Genomic DNA, 25,136 nt, shown 5'->3' on the forward strand with positions numbered 1-25,136 from the left:
AAGAAATATCATAAACACAAGTGACACCTGCATTTAATGTAGAAGCCCAATTTGAAAAAAACCACCAATTGAAACTAGTTACTAATTCTCACTCTTCTGAAGTGAGCCTTGTTAGGAGCCAACCCTATTAAAGGTTACAAAATAATGTATTAGGTGTGACCCTATTAGAGGATTTAGTCACCTTGTTAGGAGTGGCCTCGTTACAAGTCTTTAGACACTTCAATCTAGAAATACCATCTTGTTAGAGGATTTACAAATGGTTGTTAAACGAACTCAATTAAGAGATTTAGATCGTTGTTATAATGGTTATAGAGTAACAATGAGATTACTTGATTTCTGATGCAATTAAATTTTTGATTACAGATCTCAATTTAGGATTGTATACTTGATCTTTTTTGATCAAATCTATCTTTGCAGCTCCACAAGGATATACCTCTTATTCTTCTAATTTGCATCTTCTTGGCATCTTCTACTTCCTTATAGTTTCACACTTCCAATCCTCAACTTGACCTTATACTTATACCTTATGCATTGTCAAGTTGGCTTGAATACATCTTAGAATAATTAATATTCATTACCTCCATTGGCTAGAACCAAAAAAAAAATTAATCAACCTCAATATGCCAAAACAAGAAAATCCTTCATTAGCCATGTAGTGCTTGCCCCTAGGTTGCATTTTTGCTATCATTGTCAAACTCTTTTAGAGTTAGTCTTATGTTAATGGTTAGGAGCATTATTTTGAGATTGTTAGATATCGTTTCAGATTCAGTTAATATATGATGAGATCACTTAGACTTTACATTTCATGTATATATGATGATGATTAGATAGATGGTTTATTATTACATGTGTTTTCTAATGGATACTTACCCCATACTTGCATGTGTATGGTGTGCATGTTTGTTTTCTTTCTGTGTGGCATGTCTAATGTGGTTAAGGAAGGAGGTCATAGTCACCTGCTAGTCAGGATCTACATGATGCACCACTTCCTGCCATTGCCTATTTAGTTTAGTATATATTGTGCTTGTACATGTGTGGTTCTTATGCAGATTGCACGTACCAGGTATCGACTTCTTTGAATTGCCAGGATGAGCGTACCTTATCGCATTATCTCAATGGTAAGAGAGGAGAGATAAATTCTCAAGTCCAAATCCAAACCCTTTAAGCCATTTGTCCTAATTGGAAATTAGGACAAATATCTGAGTTGAGTGCCCTCTGAATGCATCAAATAATGTAATTCATGATATTAACCCTTGGTTTGATTTTGTATGTATTTTGGCTATGATGGTTTTCGTATTTTACCTTGTGAGTCTTTGGAGTATTTTCTATAAATTAAGCCTAATTAAAAGATTTAATTAATGATTTAATTTAATGAAAAATTAATATGATATTTTAATATTTATTTAATTTAATTAATTGGGAAATTAATTAAATAAAATAATTAAATTTGAAGATAAAAGTTATAATTTTAAAGTTGGAATGTGATAATATTTACTTAAGTTAATAAATATTTATCAATTAAGTTTCAAAAATGAATTTAAAAGTGGAAAAGATATTAAAATTATTAAAAGATTCTAGATTTCATGTGATTAAAATATAAATATATTAAGATAAATAAGTGGAATTATTAAATTTAGTGCATGAGATTTAAAAATAATAAATAAATTAAATTGAAAAGATTAAAGTGAATATTATATTAATTAATGCGCATTATTTTGATATTTTCTCACATAGGAGTTTGCAAATTCTTGAGAGTTGACATGTAGACAACATAGGAGTTTGCACTCTAATTATGCAAGTGTTGTCAACAACACAGGAGTTGGCACACAAATTAAGTACATGGTGTCTACAACCTTGTGACTCATCTAGAAGGTTGGAGAAGACTCATGCTTAGTTGTCAACACTTCTTGTTGTTTCTAGAAACATTCTAGATGCATCTTAGAGGCCTTTAAATAGAGGTTCTCCTAGTGTGTTTGGACAAGCTTCAAAGCTTACATGCATTTGAGAAGTTCATATGCTTCTACATGCTCAGATGCTTCAACAAACACTTTTAGTCACTTGGGGGTTTCGGTTGGCTTAGATCTTAGAGAAATTGTGAATGTTGGAGAAGGAAGAGATCTTTATATGGACTTTTGAGGCATGACAAATTAGCATCAGTGTCCAGGTGCACTCGTGATTTTTGCATATTCCATTCACACTCTTTCTCTTTTAGTCTTCTTCATGTCTATTATATGTGTCAGAATATTCTTTTTGAATGAATCTGCAATCTTGAAATTGGAATCTAGATATGTATGTTAATTTTTATTTGATTGTGAAGAAAATATTAGAAAACCCTAGTTTCAATTTAAGAAGGAAATTAGTTCTAAATCGGGTTTGGGTTCGAATTAGAATCGAAATGAGAAATAGATTTAAAAAGGGTTTTAAAATTTATAGCCAAACCCATTAGAAGAATTATTGGATATTTTAGAGACAAATATTTTATAAGAAATTCTTAAAATTGGAAGCCTTTAAAAATTGTGTATATGTTCTCTGTGGAAATATACATGTTTGTATATTTTATTCAGATCTGCATACACACACACACACACACACACACACACACACACACACACACACACACACACACACACACACACACACACACACACACACACACACACACACACATATACTGATAAAGACGAATGATAAATGCAGTTGAAATACATTATGAAAAATCTGAATCGCGTGTTTGAAAAAAAACATATAATAAAAAAAATGTTTAAATATAATAATAATTTAAAATGTTTTGGGAGGGGTGGGCAGTCACTTCCCACCCCCACCCCTGGCGGTCACTGTCCATGACAGTGGACATGCTGGCAGTCATTTATGACTGCCCGACAGCCACTATCGTGGCAGTACCACGGCAGGCCTCCCTTATGGGGCAGCGCTGTAGTCATGATAGACTGCGATTCATTTTTATCACATAGTATAATGTGCATTAATACATATGTTATGTTTTGTGATTTGATTTTTATAAAATGAAGTTATTATATATATATATATATAAAGTTTTATTTAAGTAATTAATCAAGTCATTAAAATTTCAAATAGTGATATAGTTAGAATTTATGAGTTTAAATATTTAAGTCATCAATTATTTTGGGGTTCTTGAAATTGTAAATGGATTGATTGGAAAAGATAAATGATTTAATAGTATTGATAATAATTTGTGAATTATTATTAAAAGAGGAGAGATATTTAGAATTTAATTAAATTTAGTTTAATCAAGGTTAATCAATAAAATATATTATAAATCGAAGTTTTGAGTTATGCAATCATTGTTTTGATAATATTGTGTTCATTAGAATTGCTAATTGATTATTGGAAATTGATAGGGGTCTTTTTCAAACAACGTTTATATAAACAAAACATCATTAGAAAAATTAAAAAATTGAGTCTAATGGTTGACTTTTAATATTAATTATTTAATGTATATTAAATATTATTTAGTATATATTAAATAATTAAGAGATGTTAATTTTATATTACGTTAATAATAGTTGTTTAATGAAGATGATTTTAAATTAAGAGACTTAAATTTTAATGATATTGGACAATGGGTCATTGTTACATTATAACATTGCTATGATTTGAATTATTATTATGTTATTGTTATTACGTTATGTATTATTAAATAACTTATTGATTTACCTTAATGGTGTTAAGAGTTAGTTAAATATTAACTAATGAAGTTTGTGGAAGATTTCTCTGGATCAATTAATAATAGTTTTGATGAGTTTATTATTTATTAATGTATGTTGGGTCTAACAAACTATTAATAAATAATAATATAAATGGTTTAAATAATTATCAATTAATCCAATTAGAGTTAATCTAGTGGAGATTATTTAATGATTGAGGTTTTGGATTTGGAGTATAGTTGATTTCTAATTTATGAAAATTATTAATCAATTGATATTCATTGAGTTGTTAATATAACTATGATATTAATAATTAAGTTGTGTGATAGAGTCTTAATTTGAAATGATTATCGATAATACAGATTTGTTAAGGAAATAATAGTATTCATTGAAAAGAGTGACGAAGGTGGTCATTACAGATTTATTAATAAGATTTCCAATATAACTTGTTATTAAATATTAACAAGTCATTATTGAACTATTAATATTTGAGAATTGGATTATGGTTGGCCTTTAACTTACAAATTATGACTAGTTATTAATTGGGTTGTTGAGATGGATATACATAATTATTAATTAAATTAATTAATTAGAGTTAATTAAATTTAATTAATAATTAAGTTATGTAATAGAGTTTTTAATTGATATGATTCTTTTAACAAAGTTGTAAAGTATTTACATCAAAGTTGATAAGTCTTATTCTAATGACTTGAATAATGACCTTAGATATTTTAATGGTTGTTAGTGATGATTTAATCAAGAGACTTAAGTTTTAGTGATATTTAATTGAATTTTTAATTAAGAACTATTAGAATGATATAAAAGTCATGTACCTATGTTAATTGATTGATTAAATAAATTTATAATCTTCTTATTCAAAGATTGATAACTGGCTTTCTTATAGTTTAATGAATAATGATCCTTTATTTATGTTGAAAAGTTGAAGTAACATTAAGGAAGAGTTATTCAATTAGTAACATGGATCTTAGCAAATGAAACGAATAATTTAATTAAGGGGTCAAAGAAGATTATTTTAATGAGTAAATATTTATCCTTCAGTTATTCTTAGAATGTAATTTTAAATAATGGAAGGACAATGTTATCGAGGGAACAAATGGGTTGACTTGTAGGTTAGATGATAAATCTTATACTTGAAGTATACTTGAAAACAGAAAACTAAAACCTCCATACTCAATTCAACTATGTGATTTTAGTAAACCAAAACATGTGTTTGCATTGTGTTTTCTCTATGCTTTTTGTTTTGGGTTTTTGGGTTGACTAGTGTTGACCAGTTGTAGGATGTCTACTAGAGGCTCGGGGGTTATGAGATGTGATGGCATGTTGATGTTATTTGGTCTCAATCTTTCTAAATTGAACCATGGTAATGTGATGGTGTGCTCTATGAGATGTTTTTATTTACTGATTGTTATTTCTCACCATTCTTCTTAAGTGAAGTTGATTTATATGTATCTGAGACACTTGAATTAACCATTTTTTAGTCATCGATTAGTTATCTTTGGATTACTTTCTAGTCGCCATGATGGGACTGAAATGTTGATTTATTTTTTGATGATGTCATGTTGTGACATTTTTTGGACTCAACCATTCTAGAGTCTTTGATCAGTATGATTTTGAGATATATTTTGGTTATTGAGAACCAATGGATACTTTTGATTATTAGTGATACCTTCAGTTGTCAATAGAGAACTATTGTGGTCATTATTATTCATGGATGCTTTTCAGTTGCTCATGGAGATTTGATGCTTTTATTGTGGATATTTGATATTCTCTTTATGGATTATCTTTTGGTATTTCTCTCCAGTCACTTGTATAGGACTGGGTTGATTTTATGATTCCATGAGCTTAGGGTAGATTATCTACTTGTAGTGTCAAGAAGTGGCTACCAGGGTAACTCATTGTAAGTTTTATTAATAAGTGATAACATTTACACTAAATGGGGATTAAATGAACCTAACAAGATAATTGTTTGTTCTCGCCCATGCTTTGAGTGCTAGTATAGACTAGGATGGGAGTAGAGAGAACGCTTGGTTGCGACCTTGAATTCCATAGTATGCCTTGTCAATATGAGAGGATACTAGTGGCTGCATAAGGATTAGTAGGGACCCATGGAGTCCTAAGCTAATTGCCAGGGTAACTTCTACATGATTTATGCGATGACACTTGCCCGCTTATAGAGTAGGTTTCCTACATGTCATTGTGTGCCTCTGGGATTAGATGTCAGTTTTGTGATTAGAACCTTTGAGTTAGTAAAATTTTAGGATTCCTGGACTTGAAGAGTATTTATGCTATGTGTTTTGATAACTTATTTGGGACTTGAGATTATCTTCTCAGCACGGTGGGAGTGGACCACTTAGGTTCCATGCGGTCGGGTGGTAGTGTTTTTCCACTCTTATCATTTGAGATCCGTCTGAGACACCATGGCTAGAACATTCTTGGTTGGTATTTATCTTCATTCTATTCTTGGATCATTATGATAGATGATATACCCTATGATAGATGTATTTACTGGTATGTTTCTTATATTGATGATTAGCATACGATAGATGATGTTATCTTATGCTTTACTTTGCATGTTAGATTTATTTTCTGCATATGATGTAGTATGTTTAGGAGTGACATTCCTACTATGTTAATATTGATGATCTCTTTGGTGACTTGGGATGTTACGCACAGAGGGATGGCTAGGGCCTACGATGGTCTAATGATGCTTTTTATGGTTGGGAGGAATCGTGCACTTAGTTATTTATGTTTGTGATATATGGTTATCTTTTATGATGGATGTTTATATCTTTATGATGATGATGTATCATGTATGTTATTGCATCATGGATTAGAGTTAGTATGATGATGTACTTTATTTACACGGATGTATATTCTTTTAAGCCTTTCATACCTTGTGACATGTATAGTGGATGATTGAGCATTCAAAAATGTAATTTAAGAATGTTGGACTTTTCATTATTATTTTATGTGGATGTAGTACTAGATGGAATCATTAATAGTTAGTTTAGATGTGATTCAACGTTAAGGGATCCTTAAAAATGTAACTTGTTATGTATGTTATGATGCTAATGCTTCTGTTACTATGTATAAGTTGTGAATGGATTATCTTTCATGTTTAAAAAAAAAATTATTTGGAAAACTTAGCAAAATTTTAGATTAATTCTTTGGATCCCTTGGTGGGGCATTACAAGCCAACCCTACTTGGTAGACACTAATACATAAATGATTTTCCTATGTGAACCAAGTGAACTCAATTAACATTGTCTCTTCAGAAACTTTATTTGGTAACTAAAAGAGCTCATTTAACACTAGTTTCATCCAAATTTTCCTACATTAACTAAGTGAACTTAGTTAACACTCAACTTTCACAAACTTCTCTTTATCTCTCAAGTACACTTGGTAGACACTATCTTCTAAACTTGGAAAATTGTGGAATGCTTGGCAGACACAGAAAACTATCTTCATCACCCAAGTGAACTTAGTATACACTGACTACAAAAGGTATGAAATTTTTTATAACATCAAAGATAATAAACAATTAACCAGTTGTTTTCAACAATCCTCGTTGTATTGTTGATTTGAGATGTTTCTTCTAGGGCTTTGAGAATTTCATGTATTATGTCTAATTCTAAAATGATTAAAGTAAATGAGTCTTAACACCATCCACAATCAGTTTCATGGATCTAGTGTTATCTATCTCCCATTTGTCTAGTTTTTCACCTTTCTTAGGTGGAGGATTGAAGTCTTTGATGGATTTATTTAGACCGTTCTATTTTAGAGTTAATCTCATTCATAGTTTCCATCCAAAAAAACTTGAGTCTCCTTTAAGTCTATCCTCTAGTCTCCTACCATTGGTCATTTTGATGGTTATAGATAGAGATATTTGATAGTACTATAAGATATGTTTGAAACAATATCATTTCTCAAACTAGCTCTGATACCATATAAATTTTCAGACTATATCCTTTGGTTTGAATAATGAAATTCACATTCATATTAATTTATATAGTATGTGTATTATAAAACTTGTAGATACTAATCTACCATAGCTTATTGATCCACTTGAATATATATGTATTAATATTGATCTCATATATATATATATATATATATATATATATATATATATATATATATATATATATATATATATATATATATATATATATATATATATATATATATATATATATATATGAGATAGATCATTTAGGTATATGTATATTGGATCATTAGTAGTTTATATACTAATACATGTTATCACTTAAGGACTTCACGTCACTACTCACTGTACAATACTGCATGCAATCTATTATATCAAATAGAAGATTTAATTTTTCATCAATGTATATCCTTTGTACTTATCATATCAAATATCATTTAGAATAAGAGAATGTGACCCCACATAAATTCCTTCTTAAAATGACACATTGTTTAGTGACAGGGTAGAGGGAGAATTACTAGTCAAAGTTAAGTACAGCTGAAATCTAATTTGATATGTAAATGATATGAATAGTACAATAAACACAATCATCGATGACTTATGAATATGTGATATTCCCAATGCAGGCATAAAACTTGTCAACTTAATGTCCCTATCACCTTTGCATACGCAATACTTGAAGATGTGCATCATTCTTGGTCACTAGGAGATATAATATAAGATAAGCATGAATGTGAGTTTAAGAATTTTGATTTATGATTATCGATGAAAAATTATTATGAGATTATATATAGATATAAATTCATACATACAGACACACATATATAATCAAGGAGATGACTTATATGTTTACATCTTATGATTTAACTGACTAAAGTTATAAAACATTAACAACAAATTCAACAACAAAATATGTTAGGGGTAGAAGAAAATAATTATTTTAAACAAAATTAAATACAAATACAAAATTTACAAATCCAATAGCTACATAAACTATAAATGATATGACAGTCACTACTATCTTCTGACTATTTCTTGAATATTAATCATTAGATCAATGTTTACTATAAAATTAAAGAGAACAAATTTCCACAATCCATAGATAATGTTTGATGATTTTTCAGGTAGATTGTGTAATAGTTTTTCTATAAATTTTTTGGATCACACTCCATGATCCATCATCAAGATGATAAAGATAGCATAAGGAGAGATCTTAATGATGGATCATGGAGTGTGATCTGAAATGTTGATGGAAAAACTATTACACAATCTACTCAAAAAAATTTCAAACATAATGTTTAGTATAGTTATATATTCAATTATTAATTTTATTATTAATGATATTAATAACTGTATTATATAGATCAATTCTTATTTTAATAAGAGACAAAAATACTTACGCATAACTAATTATTCCCAACCATTCTTCCAATGTACTAGTTAAATTATTATTTCCAAGATACCTAAAATTCCAACACAAAAATTAGTTCACATTAGAAACAAATCTCTTTGTAAAACACTAGAATTATTACAACTTATTAATGACTAAAATTAAACAATATTCACATTTCTTCTCAATCCACATGCTAGACAAAGCAAAAAGGAAGAAAATATTACAGAGAGAGCATTCTTGTTAAAAATGGAAAAAATAGTTAAAATTTATGCTATCTAAGCTCTTATTTGACATAAGTTGAAACCATAAATAAGAATATTTATGTAAGAAAAATCATTTGTAATATGATTCTGTGTGAGTTGATTTGGGGAGTTATGGTTGAGTTGTGGCATTACATCTTATATGGGTTACTTGCTCAACAACACTATCTTAGAATACATTAATGAATTAATATCAATATGTTGTCTATATTTTGGGTATTATTTTATCCTTCCAAATAAAAAGCTATTAAAGTGAGAATATCAAAATATTATGTATTATAACCCTTTATTATTATAATGCCATGTTGGATGTCCCTTAGACAAGAAGCATTCAATATGATTCAATTTTGTTTAAACAAGTTTCATAACATCAAAATTAAATAACCATGTGCAAATCAAAAGCACAAAACCATAATAGTAAATAAGGGAGCATGGCATAACATTATATATTTACATAACACAACAAAAATATTTTCAACACTTCCAAGGATACACAAGCCACTATTTGTAAACTTGCAAGAGAGTCTGCATGTTTCAAAAAATGTCCTTCAACAATTTAATCAATGTCTCAAAGCACACAAGACAAACCTAGAAAGCAATCACAACTATCCAAAGGGAGATACATATAAATTGAATCCCCAATAAATATATTTATTTTAAATCTGCAAAGAAATATTGCTAATATGGTTAATCAAACAAGTTTGTTTTACCTTTTGAATAATCCTAAATAATAGCTAATGAAATATCCATAATTTATGAGGAACGCAAAGAAATTAGGACCCCTTAGGAATCCAACCCAAAAGAATGGAAATGAATCTCATAACTCAAAATTATCTCAATACCTTCACTAGGTGGAGATGCTAATAATAAATAATAGATGCTAATTAGAAAGTACAAATTCCAATTGAGGGAGAAGTCGATTGGTGACTATCATAATTATTGCCTAGAATTTCCTAGTTTGGAGTTGTAGACAAGAAATTTTTTATAATGATTTGAAAACTAGTAGAATGGAAAGCCAAAAATGTCTTAGAACAAGGAGTTGTAGATAATGATCCCCAAATAGAGATTAGAACTTGTGGTGCTGTCAAAAATAAGATGCAAACATCAATTAGGAAACTTGGTTAAAACATGCAAGTCATAAAATATGTCTAGTGTGGACTCCAACATATGGCTATAAAATAATGAACTCCATGCCGAGGAGTATTAGATACATGAATATCAAGGCCATGGTCACTCAATTGCATCAATAGACATAAATGAAAGAATAAGGAAATTAAGATACTAAAGAGCCCAAAAAATGAAGATGTAAGGAATATATCAATGCCATAACATGGTATGTGTAGGATCATGATGGGCCAAAGAGTGGCAATATGAAAAAATCACTTTTCATCTCAATTTAATGAAATGAAAAAAGATAAAGATATTAACTTATTTCCATTGATATAATTTGTGTCAAATTATGAGTCCAGTAAGTAATTATTACTTATTTCTAATGGAATTACTTATAAAGTGTTGATTTACATATTGATTGGGGAAAAAAAAAAAAAAACTTTAAAATAGTATAACCTTATCAAAATAAAAAAGATGCATCACACTCTATGTTTTTCCTACTACAAGGAAAACATAAAGAAATTTTAATTTTGTATAGTTTTGAATGAGTTAAGGTGGTTAGACATATACCTAAATTCACTTTACTATAAATTTTATTATTAAAATTGTTTGATATAAGGTTCATAACTAGTTTGAGATTTCACATCAAGTTGACTAAAATTGATGTCCTAATTTTTCATTCCCACTTAAGGCCTTAGTCTAGCCCAACATGGTCCTATACATACCCAACAAGTATGAGATATCAAGATCTAATGTCTCATAGTTGGAGGATTTTTTTCCCTATACATTGATCTCTAGTAGTGGTATAGTTAGGAACACCTCCAACTATGTGGTACCCACAAACCCACCCTATCTTGCTCATAGAGATAGTAAAACATGCATAAACATAAGATATATAAGCAAGAAAGGAGTAGATCACATACTAATCTAATGCATAATGTAATTGGACATCACAAGGTCCAATACAATTTAGATGTACAAAATGCAATCGCTCGTTAAGAATACCATACATGAAACTAGTATACAAATACAAGCAATTTGCAAGACTAAGTGACGAACTACCACCCAGAGTTGTTCTAGACAATGTTTGGGTGTTTCTTAAATAGGCTATTTTATGTTGCCTGGGAAGGTTCTAGATGCTCAAACATAATACCTAAGGTTGATAGACCCTAACAATACATATAGAGTCAACTAAATACATCTTTGACAAATTATTTTAGAAATTTTAGGTAGCCCAACCTTGAAAGGCCATAACTCTTGAATTGTTTGTTTGATTGCCTATTATAATCACTTTTCAAAAATGCCAGCTCCTAATCTATAGACTCGAAATGGCATAAGCACCCTTCTATTGAGTTTCACACCTCACTCGAGCACTCTAACACCTCCAACAATGGGCCTAAAGATTTTTTTACAAATTTTTTTCACCAAAAAATCTGCAATAACTTCTCTAATACTTAAGCTGGAGCAATGAGATTTTTACAATCAACTTATATTTTTGAAACCAACCTTCATGTGTAAAATGAGAAAATTTGAGCTCATAAGACAAATTTACAAAAAATTGTAAGATCCCATAAATAGTAGCCACCCTGTCTACTAGTCCTTATTAAAATAGAAAGACTAAAAATAAAAATATATTTGGGTGATGCAAGATTTCTCTTACATGTAGGATGGTCTTGCATTAGACACCCATGGTAATTTGAGAAGTGACCTCGTCACATCTCATGCATTCAGAGGAAAACCAAGACAATTAACCTCCTCCCTTGCTAACCATGATGAATCCTCTATTGGCCTCCCTTTCCATTTGACTAGGTATTCCTCATAAGTTCTATTCCTTGTAACTTTTCCAATACGATTGTATAGCATCTCCTCAATCTTCTTTTTAGTCGAACTAGCTACTAGAATACTCCACTAACTTCTATAACTCCATCTCCAGCACCTCCTTCATAATACTCTATCAAATCTGAAATATTGAATACTGGTGAAATATTCAATTCAGTAGGGAACTCCACTTCATAGGCATTTCCATAATCATTTCTTTTCATTATCTTGCATGGTCCAAACTTCTTCATCTTTAGCTTAGTATATGTATCCACTAGAAAATGCTCCTTTCGTAAATGAACCATGACTTCATCCCTAATCTAAAATTCCTTATACCACCTTTTTACATTTTCCTTACCCTTCTACTATGTATTCATCTTTATGATGTGCTTCCTCACCTCCTCATGGATGTTCTTAAAATGTTCAATAAATTCTTCTTCTTTAGCACTACTTATCTCTCCTTTATCCAATTGTTGAAATTCAAAAGTATTTATAGGACTACTCCAGTATATAATATGGAATGATGATTTACCTGTACTCCTATTGACATAATTATTATATGCAAACTCTTCCTATGATAAAATTAGATCCCATCCTTTTGGCTTGTCGCCAACCAAACATCTCAGCAAATTTTTCAAAATATGATTCACAACTTATGTTTGTCCATTAGTTTGTGGATGATGTGATGAACTAAACTTATGGAGGTTGTACTGATAATTAGAAGAACAAGGATGAGGCTAGAAGCAGCAGTTAGAACCAGCGGGAAACAATTCCAATCTCTTCCATGACCAGAAAAAAAGAGATCAAAGAGGAAAAGGTAGAGGACAAGGATCTAGAAGAGGAGGCTTCTATGGGAAATGTTTTCACTATGGAGAAGAAGGATATAGAGAATTTGAATGTTCCTAGTGCCAAGGAAGGACAAATTGAAGAACAAAAGGTTAGGCTAGAGTTTTACATGTTGATGAAGATGCCATATCATAACATTTGAAGATGTTGAAAGAGGAGAATTCCTAACTAACATAAGAGTCCTACTAAGTGGTGAGAATGAACTTGATCAATGAAGGAGCTTGTTTCACACAAGGTGTAGATATGAAGATAAGTGATGTGATTTGATCATTGATGGTGGAAGTACTGACAATCTAGTGTTAGAAATGATGGTCATAATGTTGAAGCTAAAAAGATAGAAAACCTTGTGTTCATACTATATTGCTTGGGTGCAAGATGACCACAAGGTCATGGTCAATGAATAGTGCGCAGTGAAGTTCAAGATTGGAAGCTACCAGGATGAGGTACTTTTGGATATCATACCAATAGATATATGTCATATGTTGCTGGGAAGGTCAGGGTAGTTTGACAAGCATGTTGTACATGATGGGTGAGAAAATACCTACAATTTGACCAAGGATAGAGTGAAGCATAAGTTGAAGCCATTGAAGGATAAAGAAGAAAAGGTATATAGTGCTACTAGAGTATGTTTTGTTGATGGAAAAGATTTTCTCAAAAGTATGAAGTGTGAGCATATGAGTTTTGCTATAATTCTTAAAGATAATAAGGAAGAATTAGAGGAGGTACCTACAAAAGTTGAAGATATATTAGAAAAGTTTTCTAATATTGTGTTAGATAATGTGCCTGATGGATTGCCCCCAATGAGGAAGATCGGTCACCAGATGGATTTGGTTCCAAGAGCTAGTTTTCCAAACAAGGTAGTGCATAGAATGATACTAATAGAAAGTGAAGAGTTTAACAAAAGAGTTCATGAGTTATTGTAGAAGGGGTTGATAAGAGAGTATGAGTCTATGTATTGTATCAGTCATATTAGCACCAAAGAAGAATGGAGAATGGAGGATGTGTACAGATTCTCACATTATTAGAAAGATCACAATCAAGTATAGATTTCCATTTCCAAGGATTGCTGATATTATGGACTATTTGAGTAGGGTTGATTATTTCACAAAGATAGATCTGAAGAGTGGGTACCATCTAATTTGCATCAGAGGAGGAGATGAATGGAAGATTGCTTTCAAGATAAGGGAAGGACTGTACAAGTAGTAAGTCATGCTTTTTTGGCTAACCAATGCACCAAGCAATTTCATGAGGCTCATGCATAAGGTACTGAAGGAGTTTTTGGGTAATTTTTTCATTATTTACATAGATGATATTTTGATCTTTAGTAAGACATTGGAAGATAATTTTATTCATATTTGGAAGGTGTTTGATAAGTTGAGGGAAGAAGAGTTGTTTATAAACCTATAGAAGTGTAATTTTGTTAAAGAAGGAGTTCATGTACTTGAGATTTCTAGTCTCATTAGAAGGTTTGAAAATGGACCTAGAGAAAGTGAAGGCTATCCTTGAATGGCCTAATCTAATGAGTGTGATAGAGGTAAGATCTTTTCATAGACTGGCTAGTTTTTATAGAAAGTTCATAAGAGGTTTTAGCAGTATTTGTGGACCCCTGATTGAAAAAATGAGAGGCGATAGGAAAGAATTTAAATGGATTGTAGGAGAAGATATGAGTTTTAATCTTTTGAAATAAAAACTTATTGAGTAGCCTATTTTAGCACTTCCTAATTTTAATAAGGTGTTTCAAGTAGACTGTGATGCTAGCAGTACTACAATAGGAGCTATTTTGAGCCAAGAAGGTAGACCTATTGCTTATTTTAGTGAGAAATAGAATGATACAAAAAGATAATATTATGTTTATGATCAAGAATTTTATGCTATAGTCCAAGCATTGAAGAAGTGGAGACACTATCTTCTTTCTAAAGAGTTTGTTTTGTATAATAATCATCAAGCTTTGTAATATTTAAATAGTCAAGGAAAAATTAACCAAAGGCATTTGAAGTGGGTTGAGTTTTTGTAGAGTTATACATTTATTTTGAAACATAGGAGTGGGAAGTCTAATAAACTTGTAGATGCTTTTAGTAGAAGACAACTTTTTTTTGACAAAAATACAAATAGAGGTGGTTGGATTCAAGGAACTCAGTACTTTGTATCTAGATGGTCTTGATTTTGGTGAAGCATTGAAGACTTGTATAGAACCTGTTACACTTGACTCGAAAAAGTCATTGGATTTCATGATCTAGAATAGTACGTTGTTCAAATGAAGCTAGTTGTGCAATCCTCAAAGTTTAATGTGAGAGAATCTCATCAAGGAGAAGCATAGTGGAGGATTGGTTGGACACTTTGGTAGAGATAAAACCATAGTCTTGTTTGTCAAGAATTATTACTAGCCACAATTGTAGCAATATGTGAAGAAGTTTATATAGAGTTGTAGAGTATGTCAGATGGTGAAAGGAGTGAAGTAGAATACATGGTTGTATTAGCCATTACCTATACTAGGAAAGCTATGGGAGGATGCCAACATGGATTTTATTCTTTGATTACCAAGGACTTAGTGAGGGCATGATTCTATTTTTGTGGTGGTTGAAAGGTTTTCAAAGATGACACATTTTATTCCTTGCAAGAAGACTAGTGATGTTGTTCATGTAGCAGAGTTTTTTTTCAGAGAAGTGGTGAGACTACATAGTCTGCTAAAGAGTATAGTTTTAGATTGAGATACCAAATTTTTTGGGTATATATGTTATACATTATGAAAGAAATTGAAGATAGAGTTGAAATTCATTTCATCACATCATCCATAGATTGATGGATAGATAGAAGTTGTGAATCATAGTTTAAGAAATTTGCAAAGATTTTTGGTTGGTGAAAAGCCAAAATGATGGGATTTGATTTTACCATAGGTAGAATTTGCATATAATAATTTTGTCAATAGGAGTACTGGTAAATCACCATTCTAGATTATATATGGGAGCAATCATAGAAATGTTTTTGAATATTGATAGTTAAATAAAGGAGAGATAAGTAGTGTTGAATCAGAAGAATTTATTGAACATTTGAAGAACATCCATGAGGAGGTGAGGAAACACATCATAAAGATGAATACATAGTACAAGGCTAAGGTAGATGTAAAAAGGAGACCTATAAGGAATTTTATATTGGTGATGAATTCATGGTTCATTTGTGAAAGGAGCATTTTCCAGTGGGTACATATAATAAGCTAAAGATGAAGAAATTTGGACTGTGAAAGATAGTGAAAAGATATGATTCTAGAAATCTTTATGAAATGTAGTTGCCTACTAAATTGAATATTTCACCAGTATTTAATATTTCAAATTTGATAGAGTATTATGAAGGAGGTGATGGAGATGAAGTTATAGAAGCACAATGGAGTATTTTTTGGATACAATTGATTAATTGTGTGTTGTCTTTGATGTTACACAAATGTCATAATCATTATTAGTTAGTATATGATGAGCTCACTTGAGTAGTGAAGACAATTCTCAATGTCTATCGAGCATTCTTTTGTATGCCTAGTTTGGAAGGTAGTGTATATCGAGTTCACTCAGACATCAAAGGAAAAGATGCAATAAGTGAGTGTTAACCATGCTCACTCAGTTAGTGAAAGAAATTTGGATGGAGCTAGTGCTAAACAAGCTCACTCAGTTGCCCAAGGATTTTTTGTGAGTTTGTAGTGTTAACCAAGCTTTTCTTGTCTAACAAAGGAAATTTTTTTTGAGTCAGTGTCTACTATGCTGGGTTGGCTAATGAAGGATTTTATTATTTTGTTGTATTAAGTTTAATTGATTTATCCATTGATTCTAGCTAACTAATGTGATGAATATTGATTATTCTAAGTTGTATTTGAGCCAACTTGACAAAGTGAAAGATATAAGTATAAGGTCAAGTTGTGATTTCAAGTGTGTATTTTGGTGATGATATGATTAAAGAGTTAGTGATGAAAAGAGGAAGCAAATTTGAAGGATAAACAGAATATCCTTATGGAGCAGCAAAGCTATATTCGATCAGGAAGGATCAAGTACAAGCTAGAACAAAGATCTATAATCAATAAATTAGTTGAATTCAAATCAAGTCATCTCATTTTTACTCTCTAACCATTGTAGTAGTGAAATAAATCTCTTCACAAAGTTGGCTTAATAGCTATTTGTCTCAAGACCTCTAACAAGGCCACTCCTAATAGTGTGATTAAATCCTTTAATAGGGTTATACCTAACAATGTATTTCGTAACTTTTGATAACGTTGGCTCCTAATAGGGCTCACTTCAGAAGAGTGAAAAATAGTAACTAGTTGCAATTGGTGGTTTTTTTCAAATTGGGTTTCCACGTTAAATCCTAGTGTCTATTGTGTTCATGTTATTTTCTTTTTATATGTTTTCAACTTACTTAAAGTAATGGTAATCATAGACAACATCTAAAGGTTTATATGTTAAGCATTTACCAAGATAATTCAGTTATCATGCAGTTACAACATTCTGTGTGTGTTTATCGAGCTTCAATAGTATTCAATTTTGCAGTTTACATTTTTGTACTAACATCTAAGGTATCTGGGATTTATTTTAGTAGTAATCGATTCACCTCTCCCCTCTCAATTACTCCTCTTATATTTTTAATAGTATACCAATAGCTAGTTTGGCTACAAAGGAGCATCCTGGGTGTAAGAGCAATCTTGCATCACCCAAAAATATTTTTATTTTTAGTCTTTCTATTTTAATAAGGACTAATAGATAGGGTGGTTACTATTTTTTGGAGCTTACTATTTTAAGTATTTTTTCATATGAGCTTAGAATGTTCTCATTTTCTACATGAAGGTTCATTTTAGAATTATAAGCCTTCCATAAAAATTTCATTGCTCCAGCTTAAGTATCAAAGAAGTTATTGTAGATTTTTAGTAAAAAAATTGTACAAAAATCTTTAGGCTCACCATTGGACACCTTAGAGTTCCCAGATGAGATTCAAAAACTCGACAAAAGGGCACTTGCACCATTCCAAGGCTATAGATTAGGAGATGGAATTTCTAAAAGATGGTTATAATAGCTAATCAAAGTAGGACCTTTCGAAGTTGGGCTATCTAAACTTTTTAAAATAATTGATCAAAGATGTATTTTGCTAACTCTATATGTATTGTTAGGATCTGTCAATCTGAGGTATTAAGTTTGAGCATCTAGAACCTTCCTAGGTAGCATAAAATTGCCTATTTAAGAAAGGCTCAAACATTGTCTAGAACAACTCTGGGTGGTAGTTCATAGCTTGGTCTTGTAGATTAAGTATGTAATGAAGGCACCAATATGGGATAGCATATTGTCTTTTGAATTCTATAATTCTGCATTTGCAGTAGAAATAAGAAGTCTATATTTTGTTTTTAGATTTATTGTTGTTTCTTTGTTTTTGTTATGTGTTTATGGTATTAAGGGGAGCACCCTTCATTAGTCCAATACAATTTAGATGTAAAAAATGTAATCACTCATTAAGAATAATATACATGAGACTAGTATACAAATACAAGAAAGGACCCACATAATTGTTGGATGTCATAGGTATGACTTACTACTAAAAATGGTTTAGCATGGAGACACAAAAATAGAGTGTCATCACATAGCTCACAAAGCTAGTGTGACATTGAGCTATCATTCTTTCATCAAGGATTCTCAAGTAAACCATATTAACATTTGTAGATGGAAATAATACATTGTACTATATCAACATCATCAAATAGAAAGGAAACGACATACTGTATCAACATTTTCTACCTACAAGTTAGTCTCATAAATTAAATTAATCTCTTTTTACTAAATTAAAATACTATTCATTTATTTAGTTATTATTTGTTAAGAACTCTACGAATAGATATCATGGGACCCCTTTATGTGCCAACACACATTAGAGAGCCAACCCACTCTACTACTTAAATTCCAACCAAGACCATCTTGTTACAACAAGGAGAAATAAAGAAAATCAGAAAATAAGAAAAGTCATAAAAGAATCAAATTCATAATTCACCAAAACATGGTAAACTCTATTGGTCTCAAACACCAAGAGTGCGGGTCACTTTGACCTCGGTATGGGAGCATAGCTCAACTAAATGCATGTATGTTGTCTTAAACGTAAAAAATCTTGCAATAAAATATAAATGTTTCCACATAGCCCATAATAGATCTAAAATAAATATGCAATTAAAATCCACATGTGAGAGAATAGATAAAATTCTCACAAAAATGTGACACAAGATATGAAAACCTCACTAAGCAAAAAACGCAGCCTCCAAAATCATCCATCACCATGTATTATTTAGCTAGATACCATTGTAATACAATCATGGAAGCATTCAAAGCCATAAGAACAACTAAGAAATCTATGTGAACAAGCATGAATCAACACATCCTATGACATGCTTCCAACCTTCACAAATGCTCCTTTGGCTAACCTGTTAAGCCTTGTCTTGCTCGACTTTCTTTTTTCCCCATTTTTCCTTCTCATACAACAACTAGCCTTGTAGTCTCTTATGTAGTAGAAATATCCCACAAAACCACCAAGTGGTATTACATAAAACATGTGCTAAAACTATGTGCTACGTAACTAAATGACCCTACATTTAATATTGGACATTTAAATATTTTTTTCCAATATCAAATAATTACATAAAATATTATCACAATGTTACAATAAATCTCATCAGGTATATCCCATGGGAATCTCTACATGGTGCACACCCATCTAGGTTCTCCTAGGTTAAACTTTACATTATAAATAAAATACTACAATTTTATATAATTTGTACATCAGACACAACCTCAACATCAAAAAACATACATCCATATATCACATATTATTTCTTCCTCAACCATGAAGTGTGCAACTAACACAAGGGAAAATGAAACAAGGAGGATATCTCAACTTTGAAACACTCAAAGTATACAATTGAGTAAAATTTAAAAAATAAGGCAAATAACAATTCACTTGATTGGCCACTTTGACAAGAGTTCACATTCCTATGGAATCCATCAAACATCTCTTAGAATATTTAGAATAACTAAGAGGGGAGGTGGGGGTCTGAATCAATTATCCAAGATCTTATCATTCCATGACTTAGTATCTAATCTAAACTATTAGCAACATCAACTAGGTGTCCACTATTCTGAAATAATAGACTTGTATAATCCAAACATCCACATAAGTCTAACATTGGAATCTAACATGGAATTTTTTTTTGGGAAAAACAACCAACAACATGTTACTATTTTTCACTCTTTTGAAGTAAGCCCTCTTAGGATTCAACCCTATTAAAGGTTATAATACACACTATCAAATATGACATTATTAAAGGATTTAATCACCCTATTAGGAGTGCTCTTGTTAGAGGACTTTAGAACATTCCATTAGAATGTCCCCCTGTTAAAGTGATGGGGAGCTTCTTCCCTTAGATAATTTTTTCTCTATCAAGGTACTTCTTAGCCTTCCTAGGGTCTCTTCTCCAACCCTAATCTAGAGGAATCTCTCCTAATCCCATTTCACTAAGAAATTCTTCAACCAATTCAAGTTTGACTCCTCTGACTTCCAAAACCCTACTTGTGCATCTTTTGGCTTAACAAAGAAAAACTCCACCAAATTCCACTAGTAGGTCAAAATCAAGTTTGAACCTTCCTTTTGAGGTTCTTGACACATTCCATGTGATTCTCTATCATCTTTCTAAGTTTCACACACCTACAATCCAATATTTCTTTGTTCATCCTTATAGCCCTAAGAGCCCCTATTAGCCCTCCTAAAAAAAAGGAATCCTTAATAACTTGAAAAATATCTTAACAAGCCCTATAAATTCCTTCTATACTTTTTTTCCAATTGACCTAGACTCAAAGACTTTCTACGTCTTAGGTCTTCATGGTATCTGTATAGTATGTTTTTAAAGAACCCTACTTTTAAGGGTTTCGAGGGCAATGAAAACAACTATGATTCTAACAAAAGAAAATGTTCACTCCAGACTCCGTCCTCTAGTTCTTCGACACTAGATACATCATACTACCATTTCCCAACCAAGACTGGCACATGCCAATCCTTTGTTCCATCTAGATGTCACTTGCAAGCATCACTAAGCTTTGTCAAGCTTTCACTTGCTTGCATAGGGCTTCACTACAAAAATGGCCAACTAACTCCCATAGCCTCGAAAATTTTTATTTACATAGTATACAAACCATTACTTGATTCCCAAAGGCCATAATCTTTCAACCATAGGAACTCAATCTTTGGCCATTTTATTGTTGTCTGCTCAAAACCCACAAGTAGGAATTAAAAAACTAAATTATTTTGGAAACCTAGTAAAATGAATGCCAAAGATAAAAAAAATAATGCACATAGTTATCGCATGATACCACGCACCTAATCTATTCAAAAAATAAATCAAATAAATCAATTTTCTTGGTTCAAGCCTACAAAACTTCATTTTCTATCAACAATTCCTCCTTCTCACATGAACAGTCCATATAAAATGTATAAGGAACCCCCTCATAATTAGTTGGATGGGGCTTATATAGAATTTATCTAATGACTTAGACCCTTGGGTTAAGTTGCAAATACCCATCTTTCCTTTTCTTGAAAGTGTGCAAAAATTACCATTGCAACTTTGCAAAAATTATAAAGTTGTTAATGAGCAATTTTGACAACTTTTAGCAATCTTGCATTTTAAGCCTCCAAACTTATCTAGTTTGTATTCAAAAATTATAAAGTGGTCCTAAAAAATATAAGGACCCTTCCTAAACATTTCTTGCCCCATTTTAGGCATTTTACCATATTTTTCCCTTTAGAGAAACTTTGAGCATTTCTAGGCTTATCAGGACCTAATTGCTAAAAGCATGACTGTACCTTGACTTCTACTTATCCACACCCCCTAACCATACCAAGGGACTTTATATTTTTTCCATATTCACCAAATGGTTTTCTAGACCATTTAAAAGCCAAAATTGTATTAGGTATTTTCCCTTCCCCCAAGTGCTCCTACACCATACCCCCCCTACAAGAAGAAGCCTAAGGTACTTGTGGTGAGAGGAACTCTTTGTTGATGCCATACTTCTTGAAATCACTCACAAAAATCCATGTTTTCTCAGCTTTAGGGGTATCCTTCCATTTCACCACATGTTCTGTGTAGACTTTGTTCCTTGTGCTTTTCTTCACCCTAGAGTCCAATATCTTCTCCACTTTTGGTTGCTCCATTCTAGGTACCTACAAGTCTAATATATCTTTTTGTAGTTCTATCTAATATTCCTCTTCATCCATATTTGGACCCTTGTAAGGTATCAAGTCTTTGATGTTGAAAATTGGAGAGATGGACATGTCTTTGGGTACATCAATTTTGTAGGCATTGGAACCATACTTTTCTAGCACCTTGCATGGCTCAACCCTCTTCATTTGTAACTTTTTTGGGATACCCTTCTATAGCCTATATTTTTTTAGATAGACCATGAACAAATCCCCTATTTGGAATTTTAAGTCTCTCCTTCTTTCATCCTTCTTTTCCTTCAACTTTTGTTTTGCCTCCATCAAGGTCCTCTTAACCTAATCATGTATCTCCTTCATAGATTGAAAAAAAAATCGTCATACATACTAATGGTATCATGTGCTAATAGGTCTCTCAACTCCATTATTCCCCTTAGATGTGATCCATACACTATTTGGAAAGGAATCGATCTAGTTTTTCTATTCATGCTACCATTATAGGAAAACTCTACTTGAGGTATTACTTTCTCCCAACTCTACCCATATTATTTGGTAAGGAATCTTAACAAGTTTCCTAGGACCTATTGACGACCTCTATCTACCTATCAGTTTGGGGGTGGTAGTTAGAACCATAAGCTAGGTTTGTACCCAATCTCCTCCATAGGGTCTTCCAAAAATGCTTCATAAACTTGACATCTCTGGCAACCACAATGCTCATTGGTAGCCCATGAATTATGACCACCCCTTTGAAGAATAGATTGGCTATATGGCTAGCATTATGTGTTTTTTTTGCCTGGGATGAAATGGCTCATCTTGTTGAATCTAACAAATACCACAAACACACTATCTAACCCTATCTTGGTCCTAGGTAAGCCCCCCTATGAAATCCATTCTTATGAATTCCCAAGGCCTTTGAGGAATGGGTAGTGGTTGATAAAGTCCTAGATTGGATGAAATTCCCTTTTCCTTTTTACATATACCATATTGCTCCACATATTTTATCACATCTCTTTGAATCTTGGGGCAACTGTAAAACCTTTACACTAGGTCTAGGGTCTTGTTATGGCCAAAATCCCTACTCATGATTCTATTGTTATTTTCCTTAATGAGATTCTCCCTCATGCATCCCCTTGGGATGCAAAATTATTGACCCTTAAACAATAAACCATTTTGCAATGTATATTTAGAAAATAGACTATGGCAATGGTTTTCTAGATTGATGCATACCTTGTATGCCATTGAGAAATTAGTATCTTCACCATACATGTCCTTGAACCCTTCAAGCCCAACACTCTACAACTTGACCTCTTGAACAATGAATAGCCTTCTGCTTAAAGAATCTACCACCTTATTGTTTGTTCCCTTCTTGTGTTTGATAGTAAAGGTATAGGATTGCAAGAAATCCATCCTTTTGATGTGTCTCAAGCTAAGCTTCTCTTGTGAGTTGATAAAACTTAATGCTTGGTTGTCAATAAAGAGCACAAGCTCCTTAGGCAATAGGAAATTCCTCCATTTTTTAAGGACTTGAAAAAGTGAATAGAGTTACAAGTGCTTAACATGTTGAATATGACGTGGCTAAGCTCACTTGTCATAGGGTTGCATGTATGGAAATATATTTAAGTTGCAAGGTGGAAGAATGATGTTATCACTAAGTGTAACATGTTCTTAGTATGGTCCTATAATAATTAATTGAGAAGGACTAATAGCTGACTTAATGAATTGTTTTATGGACTTGGTATAAAGGAGGGACATTTTCGTTTATTGCAATATTGAATGAATGTATTGTGAATTGATGATAACCATCAGAGAGTGCAAAATGCGGAGCTGAGCATAATAGTGTGAAAGTGAAGGGAACTTCATTACCAATTCTTTTTTGAGTGATTCAAGGTTTTTTATTTGGAACCAATTTTTGTGACCTAGTCTACAAGGTCAAAAAATGATTGGTCCAGTTGATAGGAAAAAAGTAAGGATAGAGGAAAGAAGAAGATAACAATAAATTGCATCATTGAGCAATGAGCTCTTCTTGTAGTTGAAATTGCATGTTTGGGTAGTGGGCTCTTCTTGCATACATTGTACCACAACTCCTAACAGGGTTAGAATCTCCTAATAGGGATTCAAAGTCTTCTAATAGGGAATTATTGTACTAAATATTGTAACAGACTCCTAATAGGGTCTATCCTCTAATAAGGAATATTTATATTAATACATAATCTTGTAGGAATCATTCCCACCAGGGTTTTTCCTTTGATCAAGGGTTTCCCTAGTCAACATATCTAGTGTATTTGTCTCTATGTTTTTCATTATGGTTGATGTTTACTTTGGTTGAATGGTTAAGTTTGTTTAAAGAGTATAAATGTTTTAAATGATGGATAACTGACTCACCCCACCCTCTTAGTTATCTTGGTGGACTATTGTTTCTAACAATTGGTATCAGAGCTTTAGGTCCTTGAAGAAAAATTTTAACAACTTTGGGAGATCCATGGCAAGCATATTCAAGAAAGATAGTCCAAAGTTTGATGGAATAAACTATGAAAGCTAGAAAGAAAAGATGAAGACACATCTATTGTGTATGGGTCTAGGATATTGGATCTTGAAAAAATCATAGAAGACAATCATTGAAGAAAAGGATTTGAAAAGTTGCTCTGAAGTAGAAAGATATATTTTCATGTGTGATATGAGATCTAGGGAAGCACTATTGACTGCACTTCCTAAAATTGAGTACAATCAGGTAAAATCACTTGCTAGTTCACATTTGATTTGGAAAGCTTTGGAAGATAGTTTTGAGGGTGATGCACATTCTAAAAGGTTGAGGCTAAAAAGTTGGATTTGTGTTTTTCAAGATGCTA

General features: G+C 31.8%; 1 pseudogene; it reads right to left on the reverse strand.

Annotated features, from left to right (window-relative positions):
- The window catches only part of LOC149571914 (putative LRR receptor-like serine/threonine-protein kinase At1g53440), a 398,785-nt pseudogene that overhangs the window by 139,257 nt on the left and 234,392 nt on the right, over nt 1-25,136 (reverse strand).

Source organism: Cupressus sempervirens, chromosome 2 (genome assembly GCF_028749045.1).
Source record: "Cupressus sempervirens isolate cs-2001-9-10 chromosome 2, ASM2874904v1, whole genome shotgun sequence".
In the NCBI taxonomy this organism is placed as follows: Eukaryota; Viridiplantae; Streptophyta; class Pinopsida; order Cupressales; family Cupressaceae; genus Cupressus; species Cupressus sempervirens.